This window comes from Coregonus lavaretus (assembly GCF_964263955.1).
Source record: "Coregonus lavaretus genome assembly, chromosome: 25".
Lineage (NCBI taxonomy): Eukaryota > Metazoa > Chordata > Actinopteri > Salmoniformes > Salmonidae > Coregonus > Coregonus lavaretus.
The window spans coordinates 9,471,082-9,484,550 of NC_140012.1; the positions used below are offsets into that span (position 1 = coordinate 9,471,082).

A 13,469-nucleotide genomic window follows, 5' to 3' on the forward strand; every position below is an offset into this window, starting at 1 on the left:
AAATCTAAAAGGCCATCTGAAAACAACGAAGACAAACACGTAAATACATGCATTACTTCTTACCAAACGGGCTGCAGTATTAGGATTACAATGAGCTTAAGTCCATGTGTATCCAAGTGTTTCTCTCTCTCTTTAACTCGCCATCTTTTGTAACAAGTGTCATATTGTATTAAAGTTTATAATCCCTACCTATACCGTGTATGTGTTTGTATCTTGTGTTATCATTTTTAATTAGTTAGTAAATAAATAATTAAATCAATTTGTGTGGTACGGAATGATCAGTAAGACCCGTTAGACTTAAAGAGCCTACGACTTAAAGACCCGTTCGTGCAGACTTAAAGAGCCTACGACTTTCTGAATGAGACTGATATGAGGTAAATGATTAATAAATGACTTAAATGATAAGAGATATCTAGATATCTTTAGAGTTAATTTGGGAATCGGTAACTTGTTAAACAACTTTTCCTGTGGTGCCTCAAATTCCTAATGAGTTAATTGTTACATGATTAATTTAATCTAGTAACAATTAATCATAGTAGGTAATTATTCGATAAATAATAGTCATCATAATAATGAAAGGCACGTCATGACATCGTGCAGACGACCCCCTTGCTTCACCTTAGCTAATCAGTCACCACCAGCCTTCTAATTAGCTACCCTTTGCCTACTTAACACAAGATGCTTTACGAAATGTATTACAATCGTAGCATTGAGCTTAATACTAAAACAACAGTCTAGCTATATGTTTTTCTCTCCCTTGAGTAGGCTATAGAAAAATTGTCTGTCTTCGAATTTGTAGTCTCGCTCAACCCTCCCACGTTTCCCACTGCATTTCATGTAGGCCTACAGTTTCTGTAGCCAAGTCTCCCTTTTGTCCTCAGAGAAAATGGCTTGACTCTAGCCGTAAGGCTACCGTTCAAAATACATTATAGGCCTAATACCGGCGGTACGTTTTTTTCTTTCTATCGTGCATTGGTGGACCGTATTTTACATTGATAAAGTACATTGCGGGCCATTCTAAAACTAGGCTACTTGCGGACCGGACCGTTAACCATTTGTTTAGGCTACACCCTGTTCAGTCATGTTACCTCATTAGTTAGCTATAGCTAACAACTTGGGGTGCAGGACACAACCTTTTGGAACGTTCAGATAGAAATATGCTATGTAGAACAAACATGCCTCTCTGACATGTTGAATAAGGAATAACGTCGGCTCTATTCATGGATTTTCTATCTGCAACGTTTCGAGAACGTTTTTCAACTGAACGTGGTCCTGGTAACATTACCAGTAGCGTCTATGCAAACATTTGGTGGCACAGAAAGGAAAAGGGATAGAAATCAATTGATTGACTAAATTCCTCTTGCCACTACGCTATATCTGATTAGGTAAATAACTTTATTCTGAGTTAATGTGGACCCAGGGACTCAGACTTGAGCACTTGGACCAGGACTCGAGCACTGGGACTCGGACTTCAGCCATATGGACTCGTGACTCAACTCGTGACTCGACCATTGGTGACTTGGACTCGAGCACAGGGGACTTGGGACTCGATTTGGACTCGACTACACCTCCGTTCTACTTTTGGACATCAATGTGGCTGCAGCATCTGTGGAATGTTGATAACAATGGCAATGATGCGACTTAGGAATTAGGAATGTGAAAAAAGGCAATTATATTTTTGTCAAAATGTCTAAGACTGGACTAAATAAAAAAAAAGAGTGCCAAAATGAACACTTACACACACAGAGAGCACTGATTACATTACCAATGGTGGTTATGATTAGCCTGTGAAAGCTGTTGCCGCTGACAGGTGAAGGTTGTTGGCCGGATACGTGCCAATAGCGAGGGCATGTCTGCATGATGCCGATGAGGGTCCCCTACTGGTCTTCTCTAAGCTGCTCTCTCGAACAAACGCAGCAGGCAACCTTATTAGGTGGTGTTGACTGGGGAAGGCCTGTGACAGGGTGATACAAAATTTACTACTTGCCTGTCAATTGTAAGTCGCTCTGGATAAGAGCGTCTGCTAAATGACTTAAATGTAAATGTAAATGTAAATTGCATTTTGTTCTAAATGCACTTCACAACCAAAATTACTACTAGTTGTATCTGCTTGGCCGGGGAATTAGTTTACTTTATCAAGCCGGGTATTTTTTAATACAACTTTTCACATAACACACATTACCTGTCATTGTTGATGAAGCTGTCTGTGTCATCAGGGCAGTAACTCGGGACACTATCAGAGGCCTCATGATGGCCTGTCCTTTTCATAGGAGTCGAGGGAGACTCTGGCAACATGGGAGGAGGTGTCACAAGGGTACTTGTGTCGCATGACACACTTTTATTCGGAGGTCTTGCCTGACATTCTGTGAAAATATCAAGTGAACAGCGAAATAAATTATTTTTGGAGGTTGCTAAACCATTGCAATCACATTGCTGGACATGTTACGATACCCACTTTTGCTCCTTCTGGTAGGTCCCGGCATCTGTTCATAACCTCGGGATCAGTCTGGCACCCAACTGTGCATTTTGTCTAACAGAAAAACAAAGGATTGTCATCATCCCTCAATTATAAACATAACTAGACAAATAACATAATCTCAGTTGGAAGCTAATTCTGTGCTTTACGGATGTAGACTGGCTGACTCCAGATTGGATTAGATTCAGGCCAGTAATATGCAACCAACTGTGACATATTTTGCTATGTCCCTGGGTTGGTTTGAGTTTGTTGCTGCTAGTTAGTACAGTGTTGTAGTCAGACATGAGTTCGATAGTACCACCATAGCTGAATCCAATATGTATTTGTGCCCTAGACATGGGTTGCACTTCACAGGCTAATGTGGCTGTTTAATCTAAATGACCCTAACATAGAGTGCCATGGAAATACGATTTCATTGCTAAAGTAGGCAAATAATTAGTAGGAAACAACTTTGACATATTATGATGTCGTCAAATTTACTTTAGAGAGATGGCAATGTTGCCATTACTGTTACTATCAAAGTTTGTTAAAAAAATTGCTAGCAATGCTAATACGGCAGTCCCCTCAATCTTAGATAGCTGGCTAAAGTTATACTGCATGACAAAAGGTTTTCCTACTAATTATTTGCCTTCTTTTGAAATGTTATCGTGTTTCCAAGCCATATCCGAGTTCTATTGAGGTAGGCTAACATTAACCAGCTAGCTAGCAAATTGGTAGCTAGCTAGCTAGCGTCAGCTATGCTAGTGATGTTAGTGGTAATGATAATCAAAATATACATAACCAGATACATAACAAGCAGTCTATGGTCTAGCTACCGGTATACTCACCACCACTTGGGACCAACGAACTCCAACCACCTATTCCGCATGATCGGGTCCTTCAGCAGCGCATGCAAACCATAGTTGTTGGCTGTGCATCCTGCTGGAAGCCTGCATTGCATGGTCAATCCGTATAAGGCTTTTCAGTCTCAGGCCGTGATCCTTTGAACGCGTTGAGGGTGATGAAACGACAGGGCCCCATTCCATGAAGGGAAGCAAAATGGGCGGAAGGGTGATTTGCATTTGGAGCTTGGCAAAAGGGGGCATGATTTGTTGACATACAGTGCATTTGGAAAGTATTCAGACCCATTGACTTTTCAGCTGTTACGTTACAGCCTTATTCTAAAACGAATTACATTGTTTCCCCCCCTCATCAATCTACACACAATACCCCATAATGACAAAAGCAAAAACAGGTTTTTAGAAAAATTTGCTAATTTATAAAAACAACAACTGTAATATCACATTTACATAAATATTCAGACCCTTTACTAAGTACTTTGTTGAAGAACCTTCGGCAGCGATTACAGCCTCGACATTTTGGGTATGACGCTACAAGCTTGGCACACCTGTATTTGGGGACATTCTCCCATTCTCTCCAGAGATGTTAGACCGAGTTCAAGTCCGGGCTCTGGCTGGGCCACTCAAGGACATTCAGAGACTTGTCCCGAAGCCACTTCTGCGTTGTCTTGGCTGTGTGCTTAGGGTCGTTGTCCTGTTGGAAGGTCCCAGTCAGAGGTCCTGAGCGCTCTGGAGCAGGTTTTCATCAAGGATCTCTCTGTACTTTCCCTCGATCCTGACTAGTCTCCCAGTCCCTGCCGCTGAAAAACATCCCCACAGCATGATGCTGCCACCACCATGCTTCACCGTAGGGATGGTGGCAGGTTTCCTCCAGACGAGACACTTGGCATTCAGGCCAAAGAGTTCAATCTTGGTTTCATCAGACCAGAGAATATTGTTTCTCATGGTCTGAGAGTCCTTTAGGTGCCCTTTGGCAAACCCCAAGCGGGCTGTCATGTGCCTTTTACTGAGGAGTGGCTTCCATCTGGCCACTCTACCATAAAGGCCTGATTGGTGGAGTGCTGCAGAGATGGTTGTCCTTCTGGAAGATTCTCCCATCTCCACAGAGGAACTCTGGAGCTCTGTCAGAGTGACCATCAGGTTCTTGCTCACCTCCCTGACCAAGGCCCTTCTCCCCCGATTGCTCAGTTTGGCCAGGCGGGCAGCTCTAGGTTCTGAATCATATCAATGCCACATAGGCCGTTTTCAAAGGGATTAGTTGGTTTTTCGGGGCAGTCGCTCCTCAAGCCTTTCTCAAACTTTAACCCTTAACTTAACCACTCAGAATTAATGCCTAAACTTACGGAATCAGATACACCACTAGTGTTTGCTGGTCGACAGTACTTAGCACCGCTGAACTTAATTTGTGAACCGAGTGCGAACTGGTTTTACATGTAGAATCAGCAGTCAGGCGTCTACAGTGGGTGGTCCCTAAAATACAGCGCGCTGAATGATCAGCAGATGAAAGCTAGCTCCACATTCGGTGGGATGTGTGCGAGTCTTACGTTTAACCCTATCCCTAACCTTAACCCTAACCTTAACCATTCAGAATGAATGCCTAATCTTACATTTTAGTTTAACTTTTGCAGAGTTTGACTAACAGCTAAGATACGGCACCACATGGTCATTTTGTTGCTGCAGTTACGCCACAGGTTGGCGTTTTATTTGGAGATTGGGTTGTAGATTTTCAACCAATTACTGTTTCAGTGTAAACTTTACACTGAGCGTCAATGTTAAAAAATAGAATATGTCAGGTTAGTTGACATGTATCTTTTCTCTACCCTGACAGTCACAATGGGGCCTTTGGAGGGGATGGCAGTAGATATAGAGACAGATCCAGGGAACAGGGAAGGGAATACAAGTGAGAGACCCAGAGGTGTCATTCCTGTTCTCTTGCTAGGTAATACCTCAGAGCTCCCACCGGGCTCTCCATCTGGAGGTGTCATAGCCAGCAATGGAGGAGTCAGCACCATGGAGACAGATGTTCAACCAGGGAGATGGAGGATGTTTTTTTTTACCAGCCTGTCATTGTGGCACTACAACTCTAACTGGAAAATATAGAGCAAGCAGGGCCAGGGCCAGGGATTTAACCAGGGGAGAACGACTGTCCCATCTCATTGAAGCTATGGACATTCAAGGCCGACTGCGGTACTGCAGGCAATTTTAGCTGAAAACTGGATCACCCAAAAATCCCACAATCTTCATGGTCAATCTTCGTGTAAATAAGACAATGTTTCGACGACAATTGAAATAATTGCTTTTAATACACCAGATGTACAGTGCCATAAAAATGTATTTGCCCCCTTTCTGAATTTCTCTATTTCTGCATATTTTGGACACTGAATGTTATCAGATCTTCAACCAAAACCTAATATTAGATAAAGGGAACCTGAGTAAATAATAAACAAAGTTATGCAACACCCAGTGCCCCTGTGTGAAAAAGTAATTGACACCTTACACTCAATAACTGGTTGTGCCACCTTTTAGCTACAATGACTGCAACCAAACGCTTCTTGTAGTTGTTGATCAGTCTCTCATATCCCTGTGGAGGAATTTTGGCCCACTCTTTAACTCAGCGTAATTTGTTGGTTTTTGAGCATAAACTGCTCGCTTCAGGTCCTGCTACAACAACATCTCAATCGGGTTTAGGTCTGGACTTTGACCAGGCCATTCCAGAACTTTACATTTGTTGCTTTTCCGCCATTCTGATGGAGACTTGCTTGTGTGTTTTGGATAATCGTCTTGCTGCATGACCCAGCTGCGCTTCAGCTTCAGCTCATGGATGGATGAGCCTGACATTCTCCTTTAGAATTCTCCGATACAGAGCAGAATTCAGGGATCTTTCAATAATGGCAAGTCATCCAGGTCCTGAGGCAGCAAAGCATCCCCAAACCATCACACCACCACCACCATGCTTGACCGGTGGTATGAGGTTTTTACTGTGGAATGCAGTGTTGGTTTTCGCCAGACATTACCCAAGTCATAGACTGTTCTCTGTACAGCAAGCGGTACTGGAGCACCAAGACGGGGACCAAAATGCCCCTAAACAGCTTCTACCCCCAAGCCATAAGACTTCTGAACAGTTAATCAAATGGCTACCCGGACTATTTACATTGACCCCCTTAATTTTTTTGTTGCATAATATACTATGCTTCTCGGAGTCATGGCTGAACAAGGACATGGATAATATACATCTGGCTGGTTTTTCTATGCATCGGTAGGACAGAGCGGCAGAGTCCGGTAAGGTGGTGGTGTGTTTCTTTGTTAACAACAGCTGGTGCACGATCTCTAATATTAAGGAAGTCTCAAGGTTCTGCTTGCCTGAGTTAGAATACCTGTGGCTGTAGACCATACTATTTACCAATAAAGTTTTCGTAGCTGTCTTTTTACCATCCCAAACCGATACTGTAACTAAGTCCGCACTTAACGAGCTGTAAAGGGCCATAAGCAAACAAGAAAATGGTCATCCAGAGGCGGCAATCCTAGTGGCCGGTGAGTTTAATACAGGAAAACTGAATCCGTTTTACCTCATTTCTACCAGCATGTCACCTGTGCACCTAGAGGCAAAACAACTCTAGATCACCTTTACTCCACACACAGAGACACATACAAAGCTCTCCTTCACCCTCTATTTGGCAAATCTGACCATAACTCTATCTTCCTGATTCCTGCTTAAAAGCAAAATCTCCAACAGGAAGTACCAGTGACACACTCAATATGGAAGTGGTCCGATGAAGCGGATGCTAAGCTACAGGACTCTTTCTCTAGCACAGACTGGAAAATGTTCCAGGATTCATCCGATGGCATTTTGGAGTTTACCACATCAGTCACCGGCGACGTCGTCCCCACAGTGACCGTACATACATAACCCAACCAGAAGCCATGGATTACAGGCCAAATCCGCACTGAGCTAAAGGCTTTAAAGGAGCGGGACACTAATCCGGACAATTATAAGAAATCCCACTACACCCACCTACGAACCATAAAACAGGCAAAAGCGTCAATACAGGACTAAGACAACAACCTCTCCCTCAACGTGAGCAAGACAAAGGAGCTGATCGTGGACTATAGGAGAAAGAGGGCCGAGCACGCCCCCATTCACATCGTCCACCATTGACAGCATCTTGACTGGCTGCATCACCACTTGGTATGGCAACTCACTGAGCCGAGCTCCCTGCCATCCAGGACCTCTATACCAGGCGGTGTCAGAGCAAGGCCCTAAAAATTGTCAAAGACTCCGGCCACCCAAGTCATAGACTTTTCTCTCCGCTACCGCACGGCAAGCGGTACCGGAGCGCCAAGTCTGGGACCAAAAAGCTCCTTAATAGCTTCTACCCTCCAAGCCATAAGACTGCTGAACAGTTAATCAAATGGCTACCCAGACTATTTACATTGACCCCCTTATTTTATTTGTATTTATTCTTATTTTTTTGCACTGACTCTCTTGCACATGCTCGATGTACACTCACTGGACTCTAACCACACACTCACACATTCTACACTGACACTCCAACACACACACACACACATTCCTTCACACTCTTCACATTCGCTGCTGCTACTCTCTGTTTATTATCTATGCATAGTCACTTTACCCCTACCTACATGTACATACACTATATATACAAAAGTATGTGAACACCCCTTCAAATTACTGGATTCGTCTATTTCAGCCACACCCGTTGCTGACAGGTGTATAAAATCGAACACACAGCCATGCAATCTCCATAGACAAACATTGGCAGTAGAATGGCCTTACTGAAGAGCTCAGTGACTTTCAACGTGGCACCGTCATAGGATGCCACCTTTCCAAGTCAGTTCGTGGAATGTATTGTGAAGTGGAAACGTCTAGGAGCAAGAACAACTCAGCCAAGAAGTGGTAGGCCACCCAAGCTCACAGAACGGGACCACCAAGTGCTGAAGCGCGTAGCGCGTAAAAATCGTCTGTCCTCGGTTGCAACACTCACTACCGAGTTCCAAACTGCCTCTGGAAGCAACGTCAGCACAAGAACTGTTAGTCGGGAGCTTCATGAAATAGGTTTCCATGGCCGAGCAGCTGCACACAATGCCAAGGATCGGCTGGAGTGGTGTAAAGCTCGCCGCCATTGGACTCTGGAGCAGTGGAAACATGTTCTCTGGAGTGATGAATCACAGTTCACAATCTGGCAGTCTGACTGATAAATCTGTGTTTGGCGGATGCCAGGAGAACGCTACCTGCCCCAATGCATAGTGCCAACTGTAAAGTTTGGTGGAGGAGGAATAATGGTCTGGGGCTGTTTTTCATGGTTCGGGCTAGGCCCCTTAGTTCCAGTGAAAGGAAATCTTAATGTTACAGCATACAATTACATTCTAGACGATTCTGTGCTTCCAACTTTGTGGCAACAGTTTGGGGAAGGCCCTTTCCTGTTTTAGCATGACAATACCCTCGTGCACAAAGTGAGGTCCATACAGAAATGGTTTGTTGAGATCGGTGTAGAATAACTTGACTTGCCTGCACAGAGCCCTGACCTCAACCCCATCGAACACCTTTGGAATGAATTGGCATGCTGACTGCGAGCCAGGCCTAATCGCACAACATCAGTGCCCGACCTCACTAATGCTCTTGTGGCTGAATGGAAGCAAGTCCCCGCAGCAATGTTCCAACATCCAGTGGAAAGCCTTCCCAGAAGAGTGGAGGCTGTTATAGCAGCAAAAGGGGACCAACTCCATATTAATGCCAATGATTTTGAAATGAGATGTTCGATGAGCTGGTGTCCACATACTCTTAGTCATGTAGTGTATTACCTCAATTACCTTGACTACCCTGTACCCCTGCACATTGACTCGGTACCGGTACCCCTTGTATATAGCCTCGTTATAGTTATTTTTATTGGTTTACTATTTTTCCTTTTGTTTATTTAGATATTTGTTCGTACTTTTTAAAAACTCTGCATTGTTGTTTAATGGCTCGTAAGTAAGCATTTCATGGTAATGTTTACACCTGTTGTATTCGGCCCATGTGACTAATATTTTTATTTTTATTTATTTATTTATTGAGTGTAAGGGGGCAATTACTTTTTCACACAGGGGCATTGGGTGTTGAATAACCTTTAATTAAATAAGTGAAAGAAGTATCAACATTTTGTGTTATTTATTCACTCAGGTTATCTAATATTAGGTTTAAGTTGAAGATCTGATAACATACAGTGTCAGAAATATACAGAAATGGGGGAAATCAGAAAGGGGGCAAATACAGTGCCTTCAGAAAGCATTCACACCCCTTCACTTAAAAAAAAAAATATGTTACAGCCTGAATTTAAAATGGATTAAATTGAGACTTTGTGTCACTGGCCTACATACAATACCCCATAAGGTCAAAGTGGAACTATGTTAATAAAAAATGAAAAGGTGAAATGTCTTGAGTCAATAAATATTCAACCCCTTTGTCATAGCAAGCCTAAATAAGTTCAGGAGTAAAAATGTGCTTAACAAGTCACATAATAAGTTGCATGGACTCACTTTGTGTGCAATAATGGTGTACCCCACACATACAATTATCTGTAAGGTCCCAGTCACTACAAAGATACAGGCGTCCTTCCTAACTCAGTTGCCGGTGAGGAAGCAAACCGCTCAGGGATTTCACCATGAGGCCAATGGTGACTTTAAAACAGTTACAGAGTTTAATGGCTGTGATAGGAGAAAACTGAGGATGGATCATCAACATTGTAGTTACTCCACAATACTAACCTAATTGACAGAGTGAAAAAAAGGAAGTCTGTACAGAATAAAAAATATTCCAAAACAGGCATCCTGTTTGCAACAAGGCACTAAAGCAATACTGCAAAACATGTGGCAAAGCAATTCACTTTTTGTCCTGTATACAAAGTGTTATGTTTTTGGGCAAATCCAATACAACACATTACTGAGTAACACTCTCCATATTTTCAAGCATAGTGGTGGCTGCATCATGTTATGGGTATGCTTGTAATCGTTAAGAAATAGGGAATTTCTCAGGATAAAAAAGAAACTGAATGGAGCTAAGCACAGGCAAAATCCTAGAGGAAAGTCTGGTTCAGTCTGCTTCCACAAGACACTAAAAGTTGAATTCACCTTTCAGCAGGATAATAACCCAAAACACAAGGCCAAATCTACACTGGAGTTACTTACCAAGTGAATGTTCTTGAGTTACATTTAAAAAAACTTAAATCCACTTGAAAATCGATGGGAAGACCTGAAAATGGTTGTCTAGCAATGCTCAAAACCAATTTGACAGAGCTTGAAGAAATTTGAAAAGAATAATGGGTAAATGTTGCCCAATTCAGGTGTGGAAAGCTCTTATAGATTCACCCAGAAAGACTCACAGCTGTAATCGCTGCCAAAAGTTATTCTACAATAATATGCCATTTAGCAGACGCTTTTATCCAAAGCGACTTACAGTCATGTGCGCATACTTTTTTTTAACGTATGGGTGGTCCCGGGGATCGAACCCACTACCCTGGCGTTACAAGCGCCATGCTCTACCAATTGAGCTACAGAGGACAACAATACAAAGTATTGACTCAGGGGTGTGAATACTTATGTAAATGAGATATTTCTGTATTAACCTATTTTTAAATTGCAAAAAATTTAAACATGTTTTCATTTTGTCATTATGGGGTATTGTGTGTAGATGGGTGAGAGAAAAAATTATTGTTTTATCCATTTTGAATTCAGGCTGTAACACAGCAAAATGTGGAATAAGGCAAGGGGTATGAATACTTTCTGAAGGCACTGTACTTCTTCACGGCACTGTATGTCCTTGAACCGATTATTTTAAAATCGCACACAAGAAGAAGTTGTCTGCTAAATGACTAAAATGTAAATGTAAATAAGGATAATTTAGTTGCTAATGGCAACCTGCAGTACCCCGGTTGGCCTTCAACTTGAGATACTCAATGAGAGGGGGCAGCACTGAGCTAGCCTGCAACGTCACTTCCTGGAGTAGCTCAAACGGCGCATGTTATGTCTCAATGAGATGCCATCTTAACCGGCTTCATTTGGCTTTAATTCGCTATTGAGTCTTCACATAGGAATGACTGGTGTCACGTGATCGATGGCTTTGTCCATTCCTATATACAGTCATTGGCAGAATCACAGGCTGAGAGTACTACAAGGCACAATGGTAATACCATAAGCCAGGGATCGTCAACTAGATTCAGCCACGGGATGATTTTTTCTTGAGTGGATGGTTGTGGGGGTCGGAACATAATTACAAATAATTTGTAGACTGCAAATTGACCTGACCGGAAGAAGCCCAAACAGATATAATGTTAGACTAAAACATAATTATTTCAAACGTTGCTTACATTTGTATACGATCATTTATCTCTCTATTGTACGAGGGAATAGTTGGGAACAGATTTCTTAAATAAAAATCACTTGGAGCTGATTTCCTGGTGTTTTTCCAGTGTTTTATGTCCAACAATATATATATATATTTTCATGTGTTTTGTTTTTTTGGAAAACTTCGGGGGCCAAATAAAACCACCCGCGGACTACATTCGGCCCGTGGGCCGCCAGTTGGGGAACCATGCCATAAGCTATAGCCTGAATGCCAGCAGAAACATAAAGACAGATAATGCACAGCAACAAACCAACGTTTTGCAATATTTTGAACATCCTTATCTCTTCATGCTAACATTTTCTGAGGCAGATGAACAGTGAGCCACATCAAATAAAATAAAATACAATTTTATTGGCCACATGTGCTGAATACAACAGGTGTAGACATTACAGTGAAATGCTTACTTACATCCCTTAAACAACAGTACATTTATTTTTTTATAAAAAAGTAAAATAAAACAACAACAAAAAAGTGTTGAGAAAAAAAGAGCAGAAGTCAAATAAAATAACAGTAGGGAGGCTATATATACGGGGGGGGGGGGGGGTACCGGTGCAGAATCAATGTGCGGGGGCACCGGCTAGTTGAGGTAGTTGAAGTAATATGTACATGTGGGTAGAGTTAAAGTGACTATGCATAAATAATTAACAGGCTGGTTGCAGTTGTTGCAAGCTCTTTTACAAGTTGAATGCCTGGCTCACTTCATTGGTCTTTGGTTCCACTAAGGCATTTCATTTCAAACAATTTGTTTGATGTATTTGATACCATTCCACCGATTCCGCTCCAGCCTTTACCACAAGCCTTTTCTCCCCAATTAAGGTGCCACCAATCTCCTGTTCTCTGCAGGGACACCAACCACCAAGGCAGGGACAGCAGGCTTCAAAGGAACTGAACTGGATACAGTATTCATATAATAGGGGGTTGGGGATTTCAGGGGCAGCACAGAGGTCACTTTTGTTGATTATCAATGCAGAAATCAGGGTGGTATCCTAAACATTTTAGAACGAGGATAAAATCTCTTTACAGGTGTTCAGTAGGCCTCAAAGACAATGGCACATGTGTCCTGCTTCTGCATGATTCCTTTGTTGTGACAGTGGCTCCTTTGAGCCAAGGTGTCTCCAAAACCATCCCCCTCCTTGGGAGGCTCTTTTCTATCTGCATCCCCAAGCCAACCCGCAGGCCAACCCTCCTGAGACCTCCAGCAACTGCATCCATTCTCTACCCAGGAGGGACAAGTGGCTAGGCCAGGGTTAACTTCTTGATACTTGCTAGAATTGCCTCCAGGATCCAAATGGCCACCCCATTTTGTGTCTGTCAGTTCACCACGGCTTTTTGGCGTAAGAAAAACAGGAGCTGCAGAAAAGCAGAGTAACGAAGCAGCACTATGGAAATAATGAGGGGTGGTGAGACAAGATGGCAGGTCGAGTAGAATAAGGTTAAAATGCTGTCACAGAACACCTACCCTCATTTACCTGCAGTGTCTCTTTGCATACATTTAAAAATCTGCTGTATTGTTCCAAATAGAGACAGGAGAGCTCGATCAGCGTCGCGTCAAAGTAGATGTCCTAACCGTTTTGCCAAAACTATAGTTTGTTAACAAGAAATGTGTGGAATGGTTGAAAAACAACTTTTAATGACTCCAACCTAAGTGTATGTAAACCTCCGGCTTCAACTGTATATACACCTGTTCTGAAAGGCCCCAGAGTCTGCAACAACACTAAGCAAGGGGCACCACCAAGCAAGCGGCACCATGAAG

At 42.6% G+C, this 13,469-nt stretch overlaps 1 long non-coding RNA gene across 1 annotated transcript; it reads right to left on the reverse strand.

The window, feature by feature from the left end:
* Nucleotides 1-994: 994 nt before the first annotated feature.
* On the reverse strand, nt 995-3,429 carry LOC311100611. The gene is made up of 4 exons (XR_014609841.1): nt 3,304-3,429; nt 2,456-2,530; nt 2,183-2,363; nt 995-1,954 (listed from the first exon to the last, which is right to left on the reverse strand). It is a non-coding gene; the product is annotated as an uncharacterized lncRNA (long non-coding RNA).
* Between the last annotated feature and the right edge of the window lie 10,040 nt (nt 3,430-13,469).